This window comes from Panthera tigris, chromosome X (assembly GCF_018350195.1).
Source record: "Panthera tigris isolate Pti1 chromosome X, P.tigris_Pti1_mat1.1, whole genome shotgun sequence".
In the NCBI taxonomy this organism is placed as follows: Eukaryota; Metazoa; Chordata; class Mammalia; order Carnivora; family Felidae; genus Panthera; species Panthera tigris.
Window position 1 is genome coordinate 106864152 of NC_056677.1, and position 24792 is coordinate 106888943.

The 24792-nt window shown below is 50.8% G+C and overlaps 1 protein-coding gene and 1 pseudogene across 4 annotated transcripts in view; one reads left to right on the top strand and one right to left on the bottom strand.

Annotated features, from left to right (window-relative positions):
* Positions 1-24792, bottom strand: part of ELF4 (E74 like ETS transcription factor 4) — a 49982-nt gene that overhangs the window by 19528 nt on the left and 5662 nt on the right. The window contains exon 1 of one of the 4 annotated variants that reach the window (XM_042973820.1): positions 22283-22462. The exons of 1 other annotated variant lie outside the window; for it this stretch is intronic. The gene's annotated coding sequence lies outside the window, so the exon portion shown is untranslated. Of the gene's footprint in view, positions 1-5460; positions 6436-21996; positions 22211-22282; positions 22463-24792 lie in introns of those variants that run through there. 2 more of the 4 variants (XM_042973821.1, XM_042973823.1) reach the window with 2 other exon arrangements.
* LOC102956859 lies at positions 6669-7338 on the top strand (annotated as a pseudogene).

Below are 24792 nucleotides of genomic sequence, written 5' to 3' on the forward strand. Positions count from 1 at the left end.
TGGACAGAGCCGAAGTAACCGGTCTGTGGGATACCCCCCTACAACCTTGACCCTGATCTTCAAGCCAAACCCTCCTCCTTGAGCAAATGCGCAGTGAAGGGGCCCCAGCCACAACTATTTTGTCAGCTCCTTCTCCTCTATTCCTTTCTTTTCACCACCCCCTTATGAGATGAAATCAGGAAGAGGAGGAAAAACATAAAGGTTTTGCAAGCTCTGTTGGTTGGGGTTTCTCTTTGCTTATTTACAAGAAACCCAGTTTCCTTCCTTGGCCCTCGGTCACTGCTTGCTTCCAGCATAGGGCTTGCCACAACTCCGATGGTGAGGGAGGCCCAGAGCTCATCTCCAACTGCCCTTATCCTTTATCTGCTCTACTCTTGACTCTACCTTCCCAGGCCCTGAGCTGTCCCAGTGGAGGGGCGATTAGGGCTGCAGGAGATGGTAGGTCCCCTCTTTCTCCAGAAGACCCATAAGCTCACCCATGATGTGTGCCGCCCAGGTTTCGAGGAGGAGGAGGGAAGCCCTCATCTGGCTGTATCCCAACCCGACGTGAGACCCCGGAAAAGGCAGCCATCTTTCTGGGCTGTGGCTTCTGTCATCCTTATTGAGGGCTAGGGCTGAGGGTAATCCAGGTTTAGCAGATGCTCACTAGGGAGTCTCGGGTGAATGAAGATGGTGGTGGGAAAGCACTTTGGAAATTAAAAAACACTCATCCAGATGATGAGTTTCAGGTGACCCCCAAAGAGCAAATGGGGCTTGGGGCCCCATTAAGGCCCCAGAAGTCCCCCATTGGCTCGAGAACATAGACAACTGGAGACTTCCAGTTGTTGGCTTTGAAGGGGCAGGCCCCTCACTGGGGTTGGGGGCCCCCGCAGGCAGGGGCAGGTTGCTCTGGTTGAAGCAGTGCTCCCAGGCCCCTGTCCTAGCTGCCTTCACCCCACCCCAACACTTTCGGTTGTGGTTATGTGGCAAGAAAGGCTCTACAGAAGCCCCGGTAGGGAGCAGGGTCAGGGGGAAGGGTTACTGACTGAACCTATTTCCCCAGCAGCGCTGACTCCCAGGGGCCTTGCCTGAGAAAGCCAAAAGAGCACCCCCTGGAGGAGCCTGCGGCCACCACACCCTCATCTCTACCACTCCAGGGGCCTCACCAAGAGAGTCACTAAGCTCTTCCGGGAAATGAGGGACAGGCCAACGACAAGGAGAACACACAACAGGAAAGAAGGCAAAGTCGAGTCCAGAGCAGCTACTGAATGAACCCCAGTTCGGTGGGCTGCCAGCCACAGCCTAGGAGGGGACCCCAGAAGTCCCTGCAGATCATAAGGGAGAAGATCCAGCTTTGTCTTGGGGTTTAGTCAGGTGATCTTCCTCCTCTGTGAAATGGGGACACCCTCCCTAGCTCAAAGAGTTGTCATGCAAGGCCAGTGAGTTCATGTGGGTGAAAACTTTGTTATGTCCCAAACGTGTTTTTCAATTTCCTGGTGTGATTGGTGTCTTTTTGGCTACAGTCACTCATTAAACATTTGGCATATCTTTACCTGGATGGACAGGAAGACAGGACATGGAGGTGGTGGGATGAGATGAAGGCGAGGGAGGACATAACCACAGCCATGAAACTCATGGGAAAGGGAGGAAACAAGCTTGACTGTGCAGGAGGGGGGTTGGCTGGGGGATCAGGGATATCAGTTGGATAAGGGCATAGGCCCAAGATCCACCAGGTGGTGGGATTGGGATTTGAACTTGATATACACAGCGACTGGGAGTTCCTGGAGATTCTTGAGCAAGGCAGGGCATAAAGCAAGCAGTTCTTTAGGTAGGTCCCTTTGGTATGAGTGTAGGAGTGGAGTGGATGGAAGGAGATCTGGTGGGGCAGCTGGAACCCAGGAGGCGAAGCCCAAGGCCACTCCAAGGGAATAAAATGACAGATTGTGGGGTAAGACAGTAGTTGTGGGGACCCCAAGATGTGGAGCCTGCGGTAAAGAATGTTAAAAGATATGAAGTGATTGGGACAGGAAAGATGGCAGGAGAATGAACTCAACTTGGGCAGTTTGAAATTGGGATCATCTTGAAAAAAACCCAGGTGGAAAAAAAGAGGACGTGGACATTTTGCGCGCGCACACACACACAGCATCAGCAGGAGGGACCGCTACAGGCCTTCAGTGGCCAAAGGAGCAGGCCTGGCCTGGTGAGGCTGGCAAGCCAGACACAGTCCCATGGCAGAAAGTGGCCTGCGATGAATGAAAGGCGGCTTCAAACGGCACACACCCCACCTCTGCCTAGGAAGGCCTGCTTATTTCCATAGGTGGGGTAACAGAAACACTGACCAGAGACTAATTAAATTTATTAGTGGGTTTTCTAGAAGCTGGGGCAATCTGTGGCTCGGCACCAACAGGATATTAAGCCAGATAACTTTTATTGAAGGGACAGTGTTCTTTCTCAAAGCCCCTGCCAGCGCGTGTCCTAGAAACTAAAGTGGAGGCTCCTTGCTCAGATCTGGGACTACCCCAGGCAGGAGGGGCTGGGCTGGGTTCGCTGCCTGTTTGGTGGGGGGAGAGGGTCCCTTTCAAGTGCCCCATTCCCCCACAGGCCACTTCCCAGGCCAGCAAAAGCAAAGGGAAGTCCGGTGTTGCCTGCACAGAGGGGAGGGTGCAAGGCTGAGGTAGAAAGACAGCCTATTGGGGTGCAGGCAAATAGGGAGGGCAGCTTCAGTTCTTATGTCACTGTGAAACCCTGGGGTTCCTCCTTCCCCCTCACCTACACTACTCAAAACCTCTTCATGACTCAGAGTCCCACGATATCAAAGTAAAAAGGGGCCTGAAAGATCATGGCATCTATCCCTTGTGTCATCCAACTAGAGACAACAAGTTCCTGAGGGAAGAGAAATGACTTGCTCAAGGTCACACAGCCAGTCATTATGACTCCCAGGTGACCTTTCTTCCTCTCCTCCTCATTGTCTCTCAGCATCCTCAGTAAAGCCAACCCTTTCCTCTGGTGAGACCAGACAGCGGCCAGAGCCCCGGGGTTGGCAAATAACAATGAGGCCACACATGTGCAGAACACATTTAACTTTTGCAGCACCTTCCTTCAGGCCTTTGCTCCCACTGTGCCCTGGGTTTGATAGGCCCTTCCCCAATTTCTGCAGCCCTAATTCCCATACAGTATTCAAGATCTGAAGCAAATGTCACCTCCTTTTCATAGCCTCACCTGCTTCCTCCCCACCAAGTACATTCTCTCCTCCTCCTCCTCCTCCTCCTCCTCCTCCTCTTCCTCCTCCCAACACCTGAGCTTGACTTCTTAGACCAAAGTATGGGTTGGCAAACTATGGCCCACGTGCCAAGTCCAGCCTATCATCTGTTGGGTATGGCCCATGAGCTGAGAATGGCTTTTACATGTTTTAATGATTTGGACAAAAATAAACAGAAGAATAATATTTCATGCCATGTGAGAATTACACAAAGGTCAAATTTCAGTGTCCACAAATAAAGTTTTATTGGAATGCAGCTATGCTCACTCGTTTACGTGTTGTCTGTGGCTGCTTTTGCATTGTAAGTTGAGTTGTTGTGACAAGAGTTCATATAGGCCACAAAGTCTAAAATATTTACTATCTATCCTTTGCAGGAAAAGTTTACTGGCTCCTGGACTAAAGGCTTCACTCCCCTTCATTGTGAAGAGGTTAAGTTCATTTCTGAGAAGAATGTCACAGAGCACTCAGAAGGCACCAGGAGGGAGGTGTGGAACACCAAATACAAACTCGGCAGGTTGTCATCAGAAAGAAAATCCTGGCCCTGTCTCTGCCCATGGTGTGACCTTGGGCAAGTCACTTCTGCTTTGTGGGCCTGTTTCCTCAGCTGCACAATGAGGGGGTTGGACTGGAAAGTCAAAGCCCTTTCTAGCCCTATGACTTAGAGTCAGCAATCTGTTGCATTTCCAACTCATGCAGTTTTGTGCAGGCAGTCTTGATCATTTTCTCTCAGAATAAGAGCTTACAGAAGGTTCCCCTGCCCAGCTGTGGTTTTCCGCTGCCACTGTGGGCCCCCCTCACCCCATATTCACCTGCCTTGCCCCACCCTTCCCTTCTAGCTGACCTGACTGCCCTTCTTTCTGAATTCCTCTCCCATCAAAATAGAAATGGCTTCCTCTGAGAGCCCCCCACCTCTCCAATCCGGTGGGCCAGGAGTATCCATTTTTTGTGGGGGGAGAGGCAGGGAAAGAAGGGCTCTCAGCTCTCCCCAGCCTCTCAGGGCCCACAGCAGACAGGCAGTGAAGCAGGGGATAGGGCCAGCTCTCACCGCACCCCTACTCTGCCAGAGGAAACAGCCCCTCGCTGCCACTTCCTGTCCCAGGGGTTTGAGCAGTTTCCCCTTCAGGGCCTACGAGGCCCTCCCGGCCCCGCCCCTGCCCCACACAGGTCAGAAAGTGCAGAGAGGGGAGGGGCACTGCGGGTGAGGGGGAGGATCCCTCACAGGAAGGCTGAGGAGACAGCTGTCTACACAAGGGGACACCCCAGCAGCTCCACTGCCAGCCTGCTAGAGCTGGGGGTATGGGGACTGGGAGAGAGTAGGAGGTGTCTCTGCAAACCCTCTCTGGTTAAGTGGATGAGGAGTGAGTTTATCACTTTACCTAGCTATCACCTTGAGGGGGCGGGTGCAGAATAAGCCAGGCCTTGGAGGATTGGATAAAAGACCCGACTGTATGCTCAGGTCAATGTCCACCTGGAGCTGATCCTCAGCCCCAGGTGGCTTGGGATGGAGGGATGAGCTGAAGCAAGAGCCTGGGGAAAACAGGCCGACAACAGGGGTTAATTGGGAGGGGCAGGTGACAGGGAAATCAATGCCACTTCACAACTTTGCATAATTTTGTCCCTAGCACCAGTGGACAGAGACAACAATGGAGAGCAAAGTACAGTAACATGTGGGCCAAAGGTAGCAGCATTTTCTGGGTGATAGAACAGGAAGCTATCACATTCCATACCTGCTACTGACTTGGTTTTTTTCTTTTTTTTAAGTTTATTTATTTTGAGAGAGAGAGAGGCCGAGAGAGAGGGAGAGAGAGAATTCCAAGCACGCTCCGCATTGTCAGCACAGAGCCTGATGCAGGGCTTGATCTCATGATCTGTGAGATCACGACCTGAGCTGAATTAAGAGTTGGATGCTAAACCAACTGAGCCACCCAGGTGCCGCATACCTGCTACTGATTTGCTGCGGTGACTTCCACTTGCAAATACCTCCCAGTTGCCCTTGCAAGGTGGGGCTTCCAGAACTGGGGTGATGTGCCTGTGAGGAACCCTGCAGGCATGTGACCAGCTCTGCCAGGCCCTTCCAAAGCAGTGGGTCAGAGAAGCAGTGGAAGCCTGAGGCCCTGGACCTCTGCCTAGTTGCCAGTGCTTCTGAGGACAGGTTAGAAGTACATGATGATGGTTCTAGAAGCCTTGACGCCTGGGATGGGGGGCTCATAGTGGATACATACCATCACTTTGGTCCCTCCATGTTAATATTGTTCCATGAGGTCCGAGGTGAGAGAAGTTAAGGGGACTCCTACACATGATGGTACTGGGTGAGCCGACAAAAAATGGATGGGAAGATGGTCTTGACACCTCTCTCAGTTCTGAGATTTTTTTCTCAGCTCTTACGACTTTGGCCAGGATCCCTGCCCAGCCAGGCCGCCTGTCAAGAGAACAAAGTCTCTCTTTTCCCTCTCCCTCCACACACACCCCAGGGCAAATAGGCCCCAGTGCCCCAATGATAGGGCCCCACACAAACTTGCTTCTCCACCCCCAGAATTTGGAGCGAGCACTGCTGCACAGCTGGTATGGGGGACGCCAAGGAAGCCTTGGAGACAACATCTGGATGAGCACCTGGGCTTCTGCCAGCCCCTCCCTACGTCTGCAGTGCAAACCCAGGGCCAGGGCTTGGTTACAAGCCCAACTCAAAGCTGGTGGCACGTGTTTGGAAAGCACATCTAGACTGGAAGGAGGGGGTGGAAGCACTTGAGATCAATGCCAACTCAGGGCAAGTGCTTGCGGGGCTGGCACAGATCTAAACTATCGCTGGCTGGGATGGCGGGTGTGGCCACTGTGGTCTCACCATGGGCCCATTGCGGGAGGAGCAGAGGGGTGTGGTACTTGTTTAAACATGGGTAAGATTTTCTTTTTTGCCCTCTGATATCACTTGAAGTTGTTCTGTCTGCATCTGGGGAAAGGGGCCAAACAGTAAAACTTACAGGGTGACAGGGTGGAATGTAGGGAAGGTGGCAGGGATTTACATTTATTGGGTATGAGCTGTGGGGTTGGTGTTGTGCCAGGCACTTTACATAGCCTATCTCCTTTCATTCTTGACAACATCCTTACAATGTAGCTAGTCAGTGGCAGAGCTGGGGTTTGAAGCTAGGTTGATTTCCAACTACTACACTCTCTTAACGTTGTTTTCAGTGAACTCTCTTTTGGTAATAATAGTATTTTAATAGTTTTATTTTATTTTATTTTTTAAAATTTATTTTGAGAGAGAACGCGTGAGCACGTGTGCAAGTGGGGGAGGAGCCGAGAGAGAGGTGGGGGCAGGGGAGAGAGAGAGAATCCCAAGCAGACTCCACACTGTCAGTTCTGAGCCCAGCACAGGGCTGAACTCACCAACCACAGAACCATGACCTGAGCCGAAGTCAGACGCTTAACCCACTGAGCCACCCCAGTGTCCCTTAATAGTTCAGTTTTAAAAACAGCAAAAGTGAGGCTCAGAAAGGACTAGGTAACATGACCAAGGTCACACTTCCCATCAAAAATGGAGGCAGACCTTTTTTCAGGCAGCAGGGAAGATGGCGGACATTCAGACAGAGAGTGCCTATCAAAAGCAGCTGACCGTCTTTCAAAATAGGAAGAGGGTCCTGCTTGGAGACTCTGGAAAAAAGAAGCTCCCACAATATTACAAACACATTGGTCTGGGTTTCAAGACGCTCAAGGCCTTTAAGGGCACCTATACGGACAAGAAGTGACCCTTCACTGGTAATGTCTCTGAGGGCAGATTGTATCTGGTGTGGTGACCAAGATGAAGACGCAGAAGACCACTGTCATCCACCAAGACTACTTCCACTACATCTGAAAATACAACTGCTTCGAGAAATGCCACAAGAACATGTCTATACACCTCTCCCATTTCAGGGACCTCCAGATTGGTAACAGTGTCACAGTGGGTGGCTGCCAGCCCTTGAGTAAGACTGAGCGCTTCAAATGCTTAAGGTCAGCAAGGCTGCCAGCACCAAAAAGCAACTCCAGAAGTTCTGAGACTAGATATCTGCTCATACCTCTAAACAAAATAAAGTGATTTTCCTAAGCAGATTAAAAAAAGAAAAGAAAAGAAGGGGCGCCTGGGTGGCTCAGTCAGTTAACTGTCCAACTTTGGCTCAGGTCATGATCTCACAGTCTGTGAGTTCAAGCCCCGCGTCGGGCTCTGTGCTGTCAGCTCAGAGCCTGGAGCCTGCTTCAGATTCTGTGTCTCCCTCTCTCTCTGCCCCTCCCCCGATCATGCTCTGTCTCTCTCACTCTCAAAAATGAATAAATGTTAAAAAAATAAAAAATAAATAAAAAAGAAGAAGAAGAGAGGCAGAACTCAAACCCAGGCCTGTGTGCCTTTGATCTCAAAGCCTGCGCCTTTCCCACTGTCCCATGCTGGTGATCATTTGCTCAGATCCCTAGCCCAAGGTTTGCTCACAACACCCAACTTTGAATGTTCAGAACCTCTGTGATGCCCCTTCAACAAAAGCTTCCCAGGTCTGTGACCCATCCCCCTCAGGGTCTCAATCTGAAGCAAAGCTCCATCTAATAAGTGAATTCTAACTTTCTGGGCCAAGTCTGCACCAAAATAGTTACAACTTGAGCTCCTGTGGCCAGATATGGAGGAAGGGTACATGGAATAGGAGGCTTCCAGCTCTGTTGATGAAGGAGGCTGTCTCTATTCCTGTACCTCAAAGGGCCTACTGTTGTCAGAGAGTTCCTGGATCCAGACCTGGAGTGGTCATGTCATGGTCCCTGCCCCATAAATATACACTTGCTCTCAGCTTACACATAATGTAAGTCTGGGTTCTTATCTCAGGGTGTTGATTCATTCACATGTTTATTCAAACATTTATGGGAAGTCAATCCTGAGTACCTCATAGATGGCAGGCCCATGGCCAGGGACTTAACACCAGGCCCACCCTATTCTTTTCTATGGTAGGGTCTGTTCATTTTTTTAAATTTTATTTGAGACAGAGAGAGAGAGAGAAAGAGAAAAAGAGAGAGAGAGTATGTGTGTTGTGTGTGTGTGTGTGTGTGCGCACGCACACACATGAGCAGGGGAGGGGCAAAGAGAGGGAAACAGAGACTCCCAAGCAGGCTCTGGGCCGTCAGCCCTGAGCCCGATGCACGGCTCAATCCCATAACCCTGGGATCATACCCTGAGCCGAAATCAAGAGTCAGATGCTCCACCAACTGAGCCACCCAGGTGCACCTGGTATGGTCTCTTCATCTCTAAGTTCCCAGTAAGCTGGGTTAGCCCATATGCCTAAATAATATTGCTGGGTTTTTCTCCCCAAAATACATCTATAACAAATATCTCTCCATAACTGAGGCCCAGAGGTTGGCAGCAAATGGGACGTGATTGCTAATGGGTATAGAGTCTCTTTATGATGAAAATCTTCTATAATGGATTGTGGTGATGGATACAACTCTGTGAGTATACCAAAAGCCACAGAACTGTATACTTTGAGTGTATAATTGAGTGAACTGTATGGCATTGAACTAAATCGAATTAAACTGTTATTTAAAACAAACAAGCAAACAAAAATGAGGCCCAGAGAGGGGCAGCAGTTCACTCAAGACCATGTGCAAGTTGACAGAGCAGCTCAGGCCAGACTCCAGGTCTTCTGATTTCTGATTTTGAGGCTCTTACCTTCTATCAGAGTCCTCACAACCCTAAGCAAGGATAAATGCTGAGGTTCAGTGATTGTGCAAAGCTGGGCCAGCCTCATGCAGGAGGGCTGGTGGCTGGACCTTAAGCAATAAGGTAGGCAGTAGAAAATGCCGTAGGCCAGGGACTTTCATTTAGGTCTGCCATGAGCATCACCAAGTGCCTGCCCCTCTCTGGACCCCACTGTCCCCATCTGTGAAGTGAAGTGAATGAGTTTGGTGGTCCCTTGCAAAAGGCTATACCAGCTCTGACCCTCTCAGGTTCTTTTTTTTTATTTAACTTTCTAATGTTTCTGACCCTCTCAGGTTCTTTTTTTTTATTTAACTTTTAAATGTTTATTTATTTTTGAGAGAGAGAGAGGGAGAGAGACAGAGTGCAAGTGGGGAGGGACAGAAAGAGGGAGACACAGAATCCGAAGCAGGCTCCAGGGTCCTAGCTGTCAGCACAGAGCCCAACGCGGGGCTCGAACTGACAGACTGTGAGATCATGACCTGAGCTGAAGTCGGACGCTTAACTGACTGAGCCACCCAGGCGCCCGTTACCCTCCGAGGTTCTAATTATAAAGTACTGCAAGATGCAACAGAATGGCGTGTCAGATATGTGCTTCTTCTCCAAGAGCTGCAGGAGGTCTTGGACACAATTAGGTGTTCCAAGTGATGCTCTTCACTGATAGTGATGACCAAGACGTTCCTGTGAGAGTCAGATTCTCTCAGACAATTCTACTGCTGAGTTTCTGCATGGGAGGTGGGTAGCTTGGTCCTGATTTCCCCCCACCAGCAGTGTTAGGTGGGAGAATAAGCCATCCTAGAGACCCAATGATCATGTCCTTTGGAGATATCAGGCACCAGGTTCTTGGCCTGGTGCCCAGGCAGCCCCACCTTGTGCTGAGCTTGCCTCCTTGGTGGAGGGAGTGATTGCTGATGGTCTAGCCCCTGCTGGACAGGATGTTTCCACATCAAACCCCACTTCCTGCAGCTAGGCCTGGGCTCCGGTTCCCCCCTTCTCCTGCCATCTGGTCGCCTGCCCTCTGCCCCCTCCCCTTGCTGGGTGTTTACAGGCTGTCTTATCAGCCTGGGGAATCTGTGCCTCACCCAGTCGGCTGCCCCGCCCCGCCCAGCCCAGACAGTCTGCCCAGGGCCCTACCTGCCCGTGGTTTCGCCATTGCAGGCACATGAGTCTGGAACCCCCTTACACCCCTGGCAGGCAGGGGGTGTGGATGAAGTCTTGCTGCCTGCCAGAGTGAAACCTGAATATTCATAGTGCTTTATCCACCTTGCCCAAGCTGGGGGAGGGCAAGCATTCTTTGTATATTGTCATCATCTCTATCTGCAGGCTATGGGGACAGGAATGAGGTGCTTGGGTCACTGAGAAGGATAACTTTGGCCTGGAGGCCTTGACGGCTCTTCTATTCTCCACCAAGAAGAGATGAGCACGGGCAACACCAGGCTCTGAGAGTACCCGCATGTTTTCTTTTTTCTAACTGAGGAGAACTGTAAACACTCCAAGCTAAAGGTGGGACAGAATGAGGGGTCATAGGCTGAACCCGGTGAAGGAAGGAAGGCTGGGGAATCTGTACGTATGGCCTTAGCCAATCCATGCTGACATCAGAGTTTCATAAGGCCCACACTGTCTCTATCCTACCCTGGGATCTGCTCACCCACTAAAGGCTAAGATAAGGCCAGGGCTAACTAAGCACTGAGTAAGCCCAACAGCTTTCCCTGGGAACATAAGGGCTTAGATTCTTCCATCAAATAAGTTTGAACCAAAGAGGGGGACAGGGATGGGGACAGCAGACAAATGAACAAGCTGCAGGTGATGGATATGCCTTCCAGAACTTTGGGCTAAGATCCCAAAAGTTCAAGTTCTGACCTGTCCATAAGCAGGTCTCACAGGGACACAGCCTGCTTGGTAAAGCTGACCAAGCCCCACAGTAGGAATCAAAGCCACAGTCCAAATCCAGCTCATCTTTCAGGAGCTTTCATGTTGTTTGCTGATAAATCTATTAAAATATACTTAGGCAGGGGCACCTGGGTGGCTCAGTGGGTTAAGCGTCTGACTCCTGGTTTCGGCTCAGGTCATGATCTCACAGTTCATCAGTTCGAACCCTGTGTCTGGCTCTGCACTAAGCGCAGAGCCTGCTTGGGATTTTCTCTCTACCTCTCTGCCTCTCCCTCATTTGCTCTCTCTCTCTCTCTCTCTCTCTCAAAAGTAAATAAATAAACAGTAAAAAAAATAGATTTAGGCAGTAGATTGCAACATTCTCACTTAAGATAAAATGCCATACTTCAAAGAAATTTATGCGACTGTGTCCTTCTAGGCCCCTGGGATAGAATTCAATAGTTTGGGGCGCTTGGGTGGGAAAGTTTGGAAAGACTCTGCTAAGGCAATTTTGCCATTAATGGACTATGTAACCACAGGCATGTCAAGTCATGTGGCTCTCACAGACTTGGGCCTCCTACCCTGCTCTGCACTATAGATCTCATGCTGCCCAGCACTCTTCTGACTGACCATGGTAGCAGTCAAGACTCCACAAACCACCATCCCATCTCCCCAGGAATGACTTCCCCACCACTCTGAAAAATCACAAACCATTTCGTGTCAATGTGTTAATGGGTGACATTAGGTTAATGTGTCACCTCTCTCCTTAACACATTTCCCTTTAAAAGGCCATCTGGAGTTACCCTACCCTAACCTAAAGAGTGGCTCTGGGGCAATAGTGGGGGCAGGTGAGCCAGGCAGGTATTTCTTGATGGCGCTGCCTCCTCTCACACCATTAGCCGTGGAGCAATCCGGCCTTCACCATCTACTCCCCACGCCTGTGGTCCATGTGAGGAAACTGTATAGAGTTGATGTGAAAGCCTTAGAAAGACTAACAACCAGGCCTGGTGCAACAGAAAGCCCACTTGACTGGGAGTGAGGAAGAGTAAGTCCTAGTCACGGCTCTGCCTCTGCCTAGCTCCTCCCTCAGCCTTTGAGCCGGCACCAACTCCTACTCCAGGGCACACATTTAGATCAATGGCTGTGGCCATACCAGCTGTACTCCACAAAGCTTTACAGTCCAAACTCATCTGCTTGGTTTCCAAAGGTCCTTCACAGTCTGACTCCACCCTACCTACTCGGCCTTGTTTCCCATGATTTCCCAACTCAAGCCTGGGCTTCAAGCCCAGTGGTCTCCTCATGGTCCCCTGAGGGAACATTCCAGGCTCATTCACGGAGTTTCTCAGGCTTGCCATGCCCTTGCTGCTCTGTTTTGGTTAATCAAATAATGCCCATCCAGCAAGGTCCCACCCAAGCTCCCCAAACACATGGAGCTGTTGATACCCTGATAACTAGACTGCACACCTATGGAGCCCCCTTTTCTAGATGCTAGCCCAAATTCGACCACAGGAGCTCTTAATGCCACACAGGCTTGAACAACTCTTTAATAATTTCATGTGTGTATCTTGTTTCCCCAATAGGCAGTCAAATCCATGGAACCAATGCCTAGCTCATCTTCTCCTGATTCTAGCACAGGCCTGGGCATTCGTGAATTAAGTTCATGTGAAGTCTCTTCAAGTGAGATCTCTAAAATAGAGAACCCGGGTCCTGACTGATCTGAGAGCCACGATCTATTTAGGAATAGAGTTGGGGGACAAAGGTCTCCAGTCTCAAACATTACTTGTCCTCTCTTGCTCCATGAGTCTGTTTAGGGAAACACACGCTAGCTAGAGTCATTTATTCCAAGCTGCATCAAGAAGGCGGTTGGTGATCAATCAGATCATCACCAAAGCATTCTCTCTTTGTACAAAACCACAGTGTTTCCACCCTGGGCATATTGGGTGCTGATCTGATCACTGGACCCTCTGGAAAGATTTCATGATTCTGGATCAGGTCTAAGACCTAAAACGATTCAGAAGAACAGGGAGTGAGGATAACTATATGAAGACAAACTTTTCTGTGTTGTTTTTTTTTAAAAAACAGTGGGGTTTTTTTTTTGTAATTTTTTTAATGCTTATTTATTTTTGAGAGAGAGAGAAACAGAGTGCGAGCAGGGGAGGGGCAGAGAGAGATGGAGACACAGAATCCGAAGCAGGCTCCAGGCTCTGAGCTGTCAGCACACAGCCCGACGCGGGGCTCGAACTCACAAACCATGAAATCATGACTGGAGCCAAAGTTGGATGCTCAACTGACTGAGCCACCCAGGCGCCCCAAGACAAGCTTTTCTTAAAAAATGTTTATTTATTTTTGAGAGAGAGGGTGGTGAGGGGCAGAGAGAGAAGGGAACAGAGGATCTGAAGCAGGCTCTTGCTGACAGCAGCAAGCCCAATGTGGGGCTTGAGCTCATGAACTGTGAGATCATGACCTAAGCTGAAGTTGGACGCTTAACCAACTGAGCCATCCACATGCCCCAAAGACAAGTTTTTTTTTTAGAAGAGGCCTTATGTTGTCCAGACAGAAAAGGTGGAGAAGGAATATGATTGGCATCTACAAAATGATGTATGGAGCAGATAATCATGGGCCCAGTCACCAAAAATGGTTTGTAAATGAAGGGCAAATAAATAGTCCTATTTTGCAAATACATAAGTTTGTGAACTATGGAACTCTTTAGTTGAAGAATATCAATGAAAAGATCAAGCATCTTCTTTTTTTTTAAATTTATCTACTTATTTTGAGAGAGAGACAGGGAGAGAGAGAGGGAGGGGCAGAGAGAGACAATCCCAAGCAGGCTCTGCACTGTCAGTGCAGAGCCCAACATGGGCCTCGAACTCACAAGCCACGAGATCATGACCTGAGCCGAAATCAAGAGTTGTACACTTAACCAACTGAGCCACCCAGGCACCCCTAAGCATCTTTTAAATGACAGTTACATCAGGGTCATCCATGGTTATAAAACAAGATCACAAAAGCACAACCAAACATATCTGTTATAACAATTACTGTAAATAGGGTAAATTCAAGTGTTAAAAGAAAACGATATTGACAATCTCATTCTAAACTTCATATGGAATTGCAAAATAATTAAAATAAGCAAACACAACTTTGAAAAAGAACAAAGTTGGAAGGCTAACACTACATGATGTCAAAAATGATTACAAAGTTAAATTAATAAAAAAAATTGGCATTGGTGTAAAGATAAATAAATAGGTCAATCAGTGGAACAGAATACAGAGTCCAGAAATAAGCCTACATATATAATGACAGCTGCAGTAGCCTAACAATAGCTTTTTCAACAAATGGTACTAGAGTGATTGGATATCTATATGTAAAAAGAGAAAAAATAAATTTGGATTCAAACCTCTTGCCACATAGAAAAATTCACTCAAAATGGATCGAAAGACCAAAATGTAAAACCTAAAACTATAGAACTTATAGAAGAAAACATAAGACAAAATATGTGACCTACGGCTAGGTGAAGAGTTCTTAGATACAACACCAATAGCATGATCCATAAAAATAAAAATTGATTAGTAGGACTTCATCAATATTAAAACCTTCTGCTCTTGGGGAGTGTGGGTGGCTCAGTCGGTTAAGCGTCCGACTTCGGCTCAGGTCATGATCTTGCAGTTTGTGAGTTTGAGACCCATGTCGGGCTCTGTGCTGATAGCTTGGAGCCTGGAGCCTGCTTTAGATTCTGTGCCTCCTTCTCTCTCTCTCACTCTGCCCCTCCCTGCTCACACTCTGTATCTCTCTCCTTCAAAAGTAAATAAACATTAAAAAGATTTTATAAAAATTAAAAAAAAATTCTCTTCAAAAGACGCTGTGAAGAGAATGAAAAGGCAAGCCAGGGACTCGGGGTGGGGGGGGGGGTGGGAATCTTTACTAAGCATGCATCATCTGATAAAGGTCTTGTATCTAGAATGTATAAAGAACTGTCAAAACTCTAACACGAAAAACAAATCAATTTTCAAATGGGCAAAAGATTCAAACAGATACGTCACCAAAGAAGATATATTGGTGACACATAAGTATATAAAAAGATGTTCAACCTCATCCATCATTAGGGAAATACAAATTAAAACCACAATGAGATACCACTGCACATCTATTAGAATGGCTAAAATTAAAAAGACTCGCCAAGTGTTGGTGAGGGTGCGGAGCAACCAGAACTCATACACTGCTGGTGGGCGTATAAAATGGTGCAACCACTTTGGAAAACAGTTAGACAGTTTCTTAAGAAGTTGAACCTACAACTATTGCATGATCTAGCCATTCCAGTCCTAGGTATTCAACCAAGAGAAAAGGACATATATACAGCTATACGAAGATTTGTACACAGATGTTCATAGCAGCTTTGTTTGTAATAGCCCAACACGAGGAGTGGGGAGGGAGGGGAAGCCACCAAATGTCTGTTGACCAATGAATAGATAAACGATGTATGGTATGTCCATACAATGTGATGTTATTTAGCAATAAAAAGGAATGAAATACTTATGTATATAACAACATGGACATGCTGACTGAAAGAAGCCATACAAAAGGAGAGAACATGCTACATGATTCCATTTATATAGAACTCCAGAAGATGCAAACTGTTACAATGAGTCATAAATAAGCCCTGGAGCTCTAATGCACAGTATAGTGAATATAGGTAACAATATTGTATTGTAATTATCAAACTTGTTGGGAGACTAAAGTCTCTTACTCCTACACGGTCTTGAATTGCTCTTTAATCACTAAAAAAAAAGGGTAATGATGTAACGATAGAAGTGCTAATTATCATTACAATGGCAACCATATTACAATATGCAAATAGCCCACTATGGGGCTAAGTGCATGTGTATTACTAAAGTTCTAGAATTGGGTTTAGATCCTTCAGAGCAGGGGGCTGGGTCTGCTGTGTTTGGGTTATTTTTTTTTAACATTTATTTATTTTTAAGAGAGAAAGAGACAGAGCATGAGCAGGGATAGGGGCAGAGAGAGAGAGAGGAAGACACAGAATCCAAAGCAGGCTCCAGGCTCTGAGCTGTCAGCACAGAGCCCGATGTGGGGCTCGAACTCACAGACTGTGAGATCATGACCTGAGCTGAAGTCAGACGCTTAACCCACTGAGCCACCCAGGCGCCCCGGGTTTGTTTTTTGTTTTTTTGTTTTTTTAGGATCAGAGTGGCGCCAAGAAACTGGTCACCTAATGTAACAGACAGGTGTTTTCTGGGCATGGATTCTCACAGAATCAACACAGCTGAACTAGCCTGTTTTATCCTCTGGGGGCAACATGGGAAAAAAGACTGATTATCTCCTAAATCTATGTCTAAGTACCTCCTTGCTATCAGGTCATCAGGAATTTGGGGAGGTTAAGACTAATTGCCCACTCTCCCATCCCCCAAGGCCTAGCAGTTCTAAACCTGAGGGGTGGAGACAAAGGCACTGAGTAAGTGGCTCAGGAGTGGTCCATGGGTGGTCTAATTTATCCTGGGCAAACACGATCCACTTAATAGCAGATGGAACCTCCAAGGTACTTTCTGGGAGGCCTCTGGAATGGAGATGGCACTCAGCACCCTGGGAATTCTTCTGGGCAAAGGCAGTGCCCCAGCTCCAACCCAAGGCCTCTGGGCATTAGCCCCAAATGGATGCATAATCTAATTCTAGTAAAAGGAGGGAGAAAGTGAGCAGCGGTTGGCCAGTTGGCTCCCAGAATTCATCACTCAGCAGGGTAATAATAACAAACCGATGGTTGCTAAATACTTGCCAGGGATGGAATATGAGGCCTTCTCTCAGAGGAACTAACTTAACTCTTATTCCCACAGCCAATGATACTCAAGATGAAAGTGGCAAAGAGATAAAGATGGCAATGTGAATAAAGACACTAAAGACTTGCTTTTTGCTCTTCACAGCACTACCGACCGCCACATGGAAAGACTGTATGTTGCACACACACGTCTTCTTCCGTATCCCCTCCTTCTCCAGTGTGATGGCAGAGCTAACAAAGGGTTAGCAGAAAGATACGGGAAATCTCCATCTCAGTTTTAGGAATGGGTATGGCAGGCCCTGCCAGTACTGCCAGAGAAGCGATGGATCCCTGGAGTTGGCAGAGTCAAGGGTGTGTGAAGGGGTAAGTGACAACAAGCACAGCATCAGCCACAGGAATAATAGCAGCTAACACCTATCCTATTGGGCAGGAACTATGGGCCAGACACCATGCTGAGCACTTCACATGCCTTATCTCATTTAATCCACATTCTAACCCTGGCAGGTGGGCACCAGGACCCAGAGTGGTTAAGTGACTAGCCCAAACTCACACAGTCAGTAAGTGGCAGGTCTGGAATATGGACACAGAGAGCCTGTGCTCTTCCCCCTTCTAGACGACACGCTTCACTGGAAGTACATTGGGTTAGCCTGGAAGAAGAAAGGAAGCTTCTGGAAGGGCAGGTGAACTGAGAAGCAGGAAGTACCAGCACTGGGACAATAAAATGGTCCATCAAGAAGGTGGGAACCTAAGGCAAAGCTTGCTCAACCCAGGCAGGCTGCTTAACCTCTTTCTTCTTGTTGGTTCAAGAAACGTTCCAGTACTTGCCCTTACAGACCCTCCTGCATGAAACACCTTTCCCTGAGCCTCCTTCTCCTCTGATAGAAGGCTGGAGTCTCTGCCAAGAAACTCACCTTAGAACATGATTTCCCAGCCAAGAACTCAGGGCACTCTGGTGTGTCCCTGTGGTGTTGCCATGTGCTGGGAGGGGGCAGGGAAAGAGGGCAGTGACAGAGAAAAAAATGATGCGGGGGAGGGGGGATGTGTGTGTCTGGGTGTTTTTCTCCAGTTAAACCCAACAAGAGCCAAGTTCCTCTCTACACTCACCGATGGGAGACACAGAAGCAGCAGAACAAATATATGGCTAGTCCTTGCCCTTGTCTGCATGGTCTGGGCAGAAACCTGTGGGACTCTCTAGACTCTTCGGTTCCCAAGCTGGCTGAGGAAATGAAAATCTCTGTCTTCCACCTGAACCTCCAGGCTTCCAGAGAAATCCCAGAACTCCTGGGAAAGGTGGGACCCAACCAGGCCAAGCCTGCTGTGAACACTACTGGTGTGTCAATCTTCCCGTGCATTTGGTGCCTTCTACCTCTCTTCCCCTCTTTTCCCCAGGGTGTGTGTGTGTGTGAGTGTGTGTGTGTGTGTGTGTGTGTGTGTGTGTGTGTGTGTTGGTGGGGGTGGGGTAGCTCACAACAAAATCCCTTCAGGTTGGGTGGCAAGGAAGCCTGCCTACCCTTTGTGTCTTATCAGTACACGCTGGGCTCCCAGTCTGGGTCGGCCACTTTCTATCTCTTCTTGGAGGGGAGATCAGAGGTTTGCTCCGAGCCACCCACACCCCCTGACCTGGTCTTTTGTGTGACATGCATTTGCCAAACAATTATCCAGACTTCGAAGGTCAGTCTGTTGGCCAGGGGAGACAGAGAAAGGCGTCTTTTCTCCCTTTTCTGCCCAGCCAAATCTCCCCCACGCCGACCCCTCCTGCTTCAAGGTCTAGCTGGATTTGAGCCTCGGACCTCACAAAGCCTTCCCTCCCCCCTCCAACTGCCGACCTCAGAGCTCTGGCCGCCTCTGGCCCCTGCTCTGAGGAGCACAATTAGCACCTGACCAGTCGCGGTCCAGGCTACTTGTCCTCGCCTCTGATCATTTCAGCGTCTTAGTCATCTTTACACCACCACCTCCTCTGCTGTCTCCTCCACAGTGCCTAGCACAGGTTGGGCACACAGTACGTGTTAATAAATGGCTGTTGAATTGAAACTCGGCAGCCCCTATGAGGTCAGAACCCTCACGAGCACCCCGACCAGCAGTTCCTTGGCAACCAGCGCCGGGGCCTGAGCTATAGGGCATTACTGGTGTGGCCACTATTACAGACCATGTGAGGCTCAGCAGCCAGAGATTTTCAGGCGGGTTGGTGTTGATGAGAAAAGCCTCTGACCTCTAGGAAAGCGCCCATAGGATTCTGGGTACCTCGGATGAGTTTCCTTTCTCCCCTGCAGAACTAGTTTTCAGTCTGAGAACCACAAAGGAAATAAATTGGCAGCGAAGCCAGAAACCTCTTTGCAGCTTAGAAATCCTGGAGAGATAACCAAGCCCAGGTTGGGGTCAGGCCCAAGCTTGAGGACAGAAGGCTGCTGGAGGCCCTTCCCAGCTCAGCAGGAGATCTCTGGGGGGTGCATGGCAGGGGACTAGAGGGGTGTTTGGGGTGGCCCTAAGTAATGCCATCCTGCCCTGGAACCCAACAAATCAGGCCACTGAATGCTCAACACCTGCAGCCCATGAAGGAAGCAGGTCTCCCTTGCCCCATCATTCATCCAAATCCCAAGGCAATTCAGGTGATGCATCCAGACCAGAACCCAGCCAGGGTTCCCTGGCAAGGAGAAGCCTCCAAGTCTGGGGCGCCTGGCTCCTCACACTAGCTCAGATATTCGAGGCTGGCTTTGGATTATGCGTACTTGTATAGATGAGCTAGCCACTCTCCCTGGCTCCCTCTCACACCCCACACCCCACATCCCAACTCCGGCCTGCAGCAGAAGGTATACACAATCCTGGAAGGCATGTGGTGTCTTCTTCACCTCCATATTTTCCTCACTGCCACTTCACTGATGCCTGCTACCATGACTGGCTCTCCGCAAATGTTTGCTGAGTGGAGTCTCAGTTTTAGGCACTGTATTAGAAAACACCATAATGCTAATTCATGCTCACTATGTGCCATATGCTGTTCTAATAAGCAGCTTATGTGTATTGATGTACTTGATCTTCAGAGCATCCTTATGAAGTAGGGCTCATTTGAAAGATGAGGAAACAGAGGCATACAATTGATTGGGATCGCGTAGCTAGTAAATAACAAAGCTGGGTTTTATTTATTTATTTATTTATTTATTTATTTATTTATTTTAAGTTTATTTACTTATTTTGAGAGAGAGGGAGAGAGAGAGAGCGCACGCAAGCGCGGAAGGGGCAGAGAGAAAGAGAGTCCCAAGCAGGCTCCGCACCACCAGTGCAGAATAGAGCCCAACACAGGGCTTTAACTCATGAAAACCACGAGATCATGACCTGAGCTAAAGTCAGACACTTAACCAGCAGAGCCAGCCAGGCGCCCCCAAAGCTGGGTTTTAGACCCAGACAGTCTGGCTCTAGGGATGGAAGATAAAATGAGAAAGTTGGGGGCTGCGGGGTGGGGAGGGGCAAGGCCCAAGGCCAAGCTTAGGAGCAGGGATTTCCCTGGGAAAGCAATCCCATCAGCCTGCGCCTGGCTGGGCCTCTTCAGAGACAAAAGCCCTGAATTTTGCAGGCTTGGGACATATTGGATATTCTATCAATCAGGCCTATGAATGACAGACCACAGCACCCTCATGTTTAGATCCCAATTTAGAGAAGACAGAAGCCACTGAGCCACCACTTAGCACTAGGCAGGGGGAGAGTGGATTTCAGGCCCCCAGCTTGTCCAGGGTGGGCACCAGTTCCTGAGCAACCACCGAGCAAACAGTGTAGCAGTGGGAGGAATGCCAGACATAGTTGCAAACAAGCCACTCCTTCGGCTCACAGCTAGAGGCTGGGTGAGGGTGGCAACATGGAGCCTGCTCAACACCACCTCCCCCCCCCAAACATCCCAGGTTTTGAATCGAACCCAGCCCCAGAAATAACCCACATGCAAGGCAGCCTCTTCCCCACACAAGTCCTCCAAGATAGTTAAGTCCTTCACTTAACTCAAGACAGCTCCCCCACTAAGCTGTTCCTGCTCTGGGTCCACTGAATCAATGGTTGAGAAAGCGCCTTATAACCATGTAACTAACTGCTATAACCATGTAACTGCGTGGAGGGATTTGCATTCTTGCCGGGCATACGTGTTCCCTAGGCATTTTTAGTGCCAAAGTGTCCTGTCTCCCCAAAGGGGAGAGCTAGATCTGTTCCCTTCAACCCTGTCCAACCTGGCACTCAGGCTAGGGGTCAGCTTGCAGGGGGTGAGTGCCCGATGGGCGTGCCCACCAGCTGCTGGGGCCAAGCAGTGGTGGCTCAGGCCCTGGGGTGGTGACCTCACTTCCGCTCCTACCTCCCCACCTCCCTAGCACTCCTCCCATTTGAGGCCCCACCAGGCCAAAATCAAGAAGTCCAAGGTTAACTGTTCCTCCCCACTTTAAGAGCTAATTAAAATGATTAGCTACAATGAACTGTCAAACATTAACCAGAAGAAGCTGCAGGACCAGACAGGCCTCTATCTGGGGTACAGGGATGAGGGGCAGGACTCAAACTGCCATCAAATCCCATGGCTGGGGTGTTGGGTGGGGGGAGCCAGGGAGAACCTGGCTGAGCTGAGGTACCAAGGGGTCAGAAGGTGACTCTGGTGAGGAAGGCCATGTCCCTACACGCAGTCATGAGGAAATGGCAGCAGAGTTATGGTGCGGTGGAGGGACCAGAAATTCATAAAGCGGCTACCGCCTCATTAGTTCCCCAAAGCAAGGCGCTTGCCGGTATGGCACCCCACGCTGTGTATCTGCTCAATCCCCTTGCCGGCAGAAGAGGAAGGAACACAGAGGCGGGAGAAACCGGGAGAGCGGGAACGCGGGAGCGGGAGGGCTGGCGGCTTGCTCACACGGAAACTGGTCTCTGCCAAGAGGTCTCTATTTTGGCGATCCAATTATCCAAGTCATAGGTGTGTGTGTGTGTGTGTGTGTGTGTGTGTGTGTGTGTGTGTGTGTTACTCTAAGGCGCCTGGCCCCAGAGGCCCCAGGGGCCGGCTGCCGATCAATCTGGCAGCCTAGCCACTGTGCGGTCTGACCTCCCGCCCTCGAGCCTCGAGCTTTTGGGGGGCTGCTGTCTCGATCGGCCTTGTCAGGGAACCCGGGCTGCCCGGGTCGCGGGAAAACTGGCCCCCCGGCCGCCGGAAAACCGGCCCCCCGCCCTGACTGGGGAATTCGATTCCGTTTCTAACCCCGGCTCAGAAGCCCGGGTTCCCCAACACACACGCGGTGGGGCGAGGCAAGGGCGAGACTCAACACGCCAGGGCTCTCCCACCATTCCCTGGGCCCCCAACTCTACACGCAGGGGCCCCAGCGCCCCCGATCCCGCCCCCTCGGGCAAACTTTTCGAGGTCCCCGATGGCTCGAAGAACTGGCGCCATCGACGTACCTGAGGCCGAGTGGGCTCGGTAGCCGGGCTGGGATCGGTCGCTATGGTCCCCTCCCCGCTCCGGGGGCCCAGAGGAGGGTCCCCACCCCCGCCAGCTCGCCTTCTCCTCTCAGAAGCCAGCCGGGCCGGTGGCGCCGGGACCTCGGCGCCGGCGAAAGGAGAAGTGGAAGTTGAGCGCGGCGCCCGGTCGGTCCCCGCGGCCGCCGGGGCCACCGTCCCCCTCCCTCCTTCCCTCCCTCTTTCCTCCCTGCCCGCCTGCCCCCGCGGCCCCGCGCCCGTGACTCACCTCGGCGCCGGGGCAGGCTGGTCCGGGCGGGCGAGGCACAGGGCTCTCCCACACGTCGCGCCGCCAATGGCAAGTTGGAGGGCGAGATGCAAATACCAGGTGAGACGCCGGCGCCCCTGATAAAACGACTCCGGGGGGCGGGGTGGAGTGCGGGGGGGAGCTGGGTGGCCGCCGGGGAGGGCCAGGCCGAGGGAGGGGGCAGCGGGGGCGCCCGGGGAGGGGGCGCGAGCCGGCGGAGACCTGCACTGAGACACCCGAGCGAAAGGGGAAATTGCACTAGAAACACACACGTCCCCGCAGGCGGCGGCTGGGGCGGGCGCGGAGGAGGCAGGGCGGGAGGGAGGGAAGAGCCGGAGGGAGGGACCGACGGGAGGGACCGCGGGCGGGCGGGGTGGGTGAGGGAGCGAGGGAGGGACGAGGCGTCTTGGTGGAAACAGCGCCCCTCCACTCCCGGCCCGCCGCGGTCGCCAGCACGGCAGGGGGAGCCGTGCCAGGGGCCCGCGCGGCCTCTCCTTCCCCTAGCGGCTCGCTCGCCCCCGGGGACCGCGAGAGCAGGGCCCCTGCAGAGCCCGTATTGCCCGCCCCTGCCTTGGCCAGTGCCCCTAGGTCGGCTAGCGCATGGCGGGTGCGGGGCTCACCTATCCCTGTCGGGGCCCTTCCCGGTGAGAGCCCCCCACACAATGCCCGTGAGAGAAATCTATTCCCAGGGGACCCCGGGTGTTTATGTTCAGGCCCCTCGCGGCCTGCACACACCACTCGCTTGACGCCTTTGGCCCATACGCTTGCACTCCAGATTATTGAGCGCCTGCTGTGTGCGGACCTGGCGGGAGGGCGGGCGGAGCGCGTGGGTGAGACAAGGAGATGCCCAGAGGATACAGTTTGAGAGCTATATGCCAAACACCGCAGGATCCCGGGCCAAATGCATCATCGTGCGCTTGGGGTGACTGGAGAGTTTGGGGGACTTCTTAGGGAAGTCGAGCCTAGGGCTCCTAGTGGGGGAGACCAGGCAGACATGAAACAGGGGAAGGGCTGGGTGGGGAGAGTAGGGCTGACACAACAGGTGCAAAGGCAGGCAGTGCTGGGGTGCTGGGAAAAAGTTCAGGCTCCCCTTCTCTCCAAAGCCAAGCTGCCCTGTTTGAGGCAACCACTTGAACCCCAGGCTCCCATTCTATCTCCCCCTTACCCTCTCCTCTGACCTGCCTCAGCAACCATAAAAGCCCCCACCCCCCATCTGGTCCCACAACTAAGAGGCTCTAGGAGGGAAATGGCTGGAAATTGTCACTTCTTATGGCTCTACATGGTCTGGAGGACGGGTGCACCCAAGCCTCAGCCTTTGAAGTTCCTTGGCAGAAAGCAGGAAAGCTGAAGGGGCCCCAGAGGACAACGGCTTTCTGTGGGGCAGGGGTGGCCAAAGGGCCTGAAGTTCAGGGACCTGCCCAACCACCAGCATCTGCCTGCTTCCCCAGCCTTGGGAAAGGATGGTCCCTGGCACAGGACTTGGGGACATGAGTGGTGGTGGATGATGGTGGTGAAGGCAGCTGCAGATTACAGGTTTCCAGGGAAAAACCTAGGGACTGGACTGGGGCACTGGCCCTCGAGATCTCTTGGCTACCTATATAGCCAAGTCCCTGAAATAAGCACCAAGAGCAGATTCCCACTTTTTTTCTTTTCTAAGTGGGCATGCTTTCCCCGGGGGGATTCCAGATCCTGGAGCCACATCATTGTCTGCTGGTCTCTGGTCTGTGAGGCTCCCTTCTCGAGGTCGAAGTCATGGTAGGTCCCACCTATCCCTAAACCCCCTTTATCTTGACTTTGAAACTCACCAGTGGACACAAACACACATACCTTTCCATTTTGCTAAGAGTTCAGTGGTCTCTAACATCAGACAGGCCTGAGTTCCTATTCCAACTGCACCATTTATCAGCTATGTGTCTTTGGGCAAGTCACTTAAACTCCCTGAGCTTCACTTTCCTTATTTTTAAGTTGGGGATAATAAGAACCTACATCAAAAGGCTGTAGTGACGACTGAATAACATAACCCACGTCTATGGCAGTGCCTGGTGTCTAGTAACCCCTCAATAAATGTTAGCTACCTTCAGCATCATCCTCATCCTCACTGCACTTTTCTAACCCAGCTCTCAGGAGAGTCTGATCGGTCCAGGCCAGAAGCTGCTGAGGACGAATGGTGAGATCCCTCCTATAAATGTTTGTTGTTTAAACCAAATCTGAAGCTTCGAGGCATGGCAAAGCCAGAGGAGAGGTCTTCCTCTTGGGAAGGGCGGGGAAAGAGGTCAAGCACTGTGCCAACCAACTAACAGTGACTGGTCCTAATACCTGCCAGTGACCTGGAGCCCATTAGTGGGAATCCCGTAAGTTCCCACCTTCCCCAGCCACTCGGAACTAACCACAGCCCTGTAATCTGGGAGTTGCAGCCAAAGCAAACCCCACCCCCCCTTGACGAATATCTTGTGCTGACCTCGCCTTGGGGAGCCATGGGCCACACGAGTGAC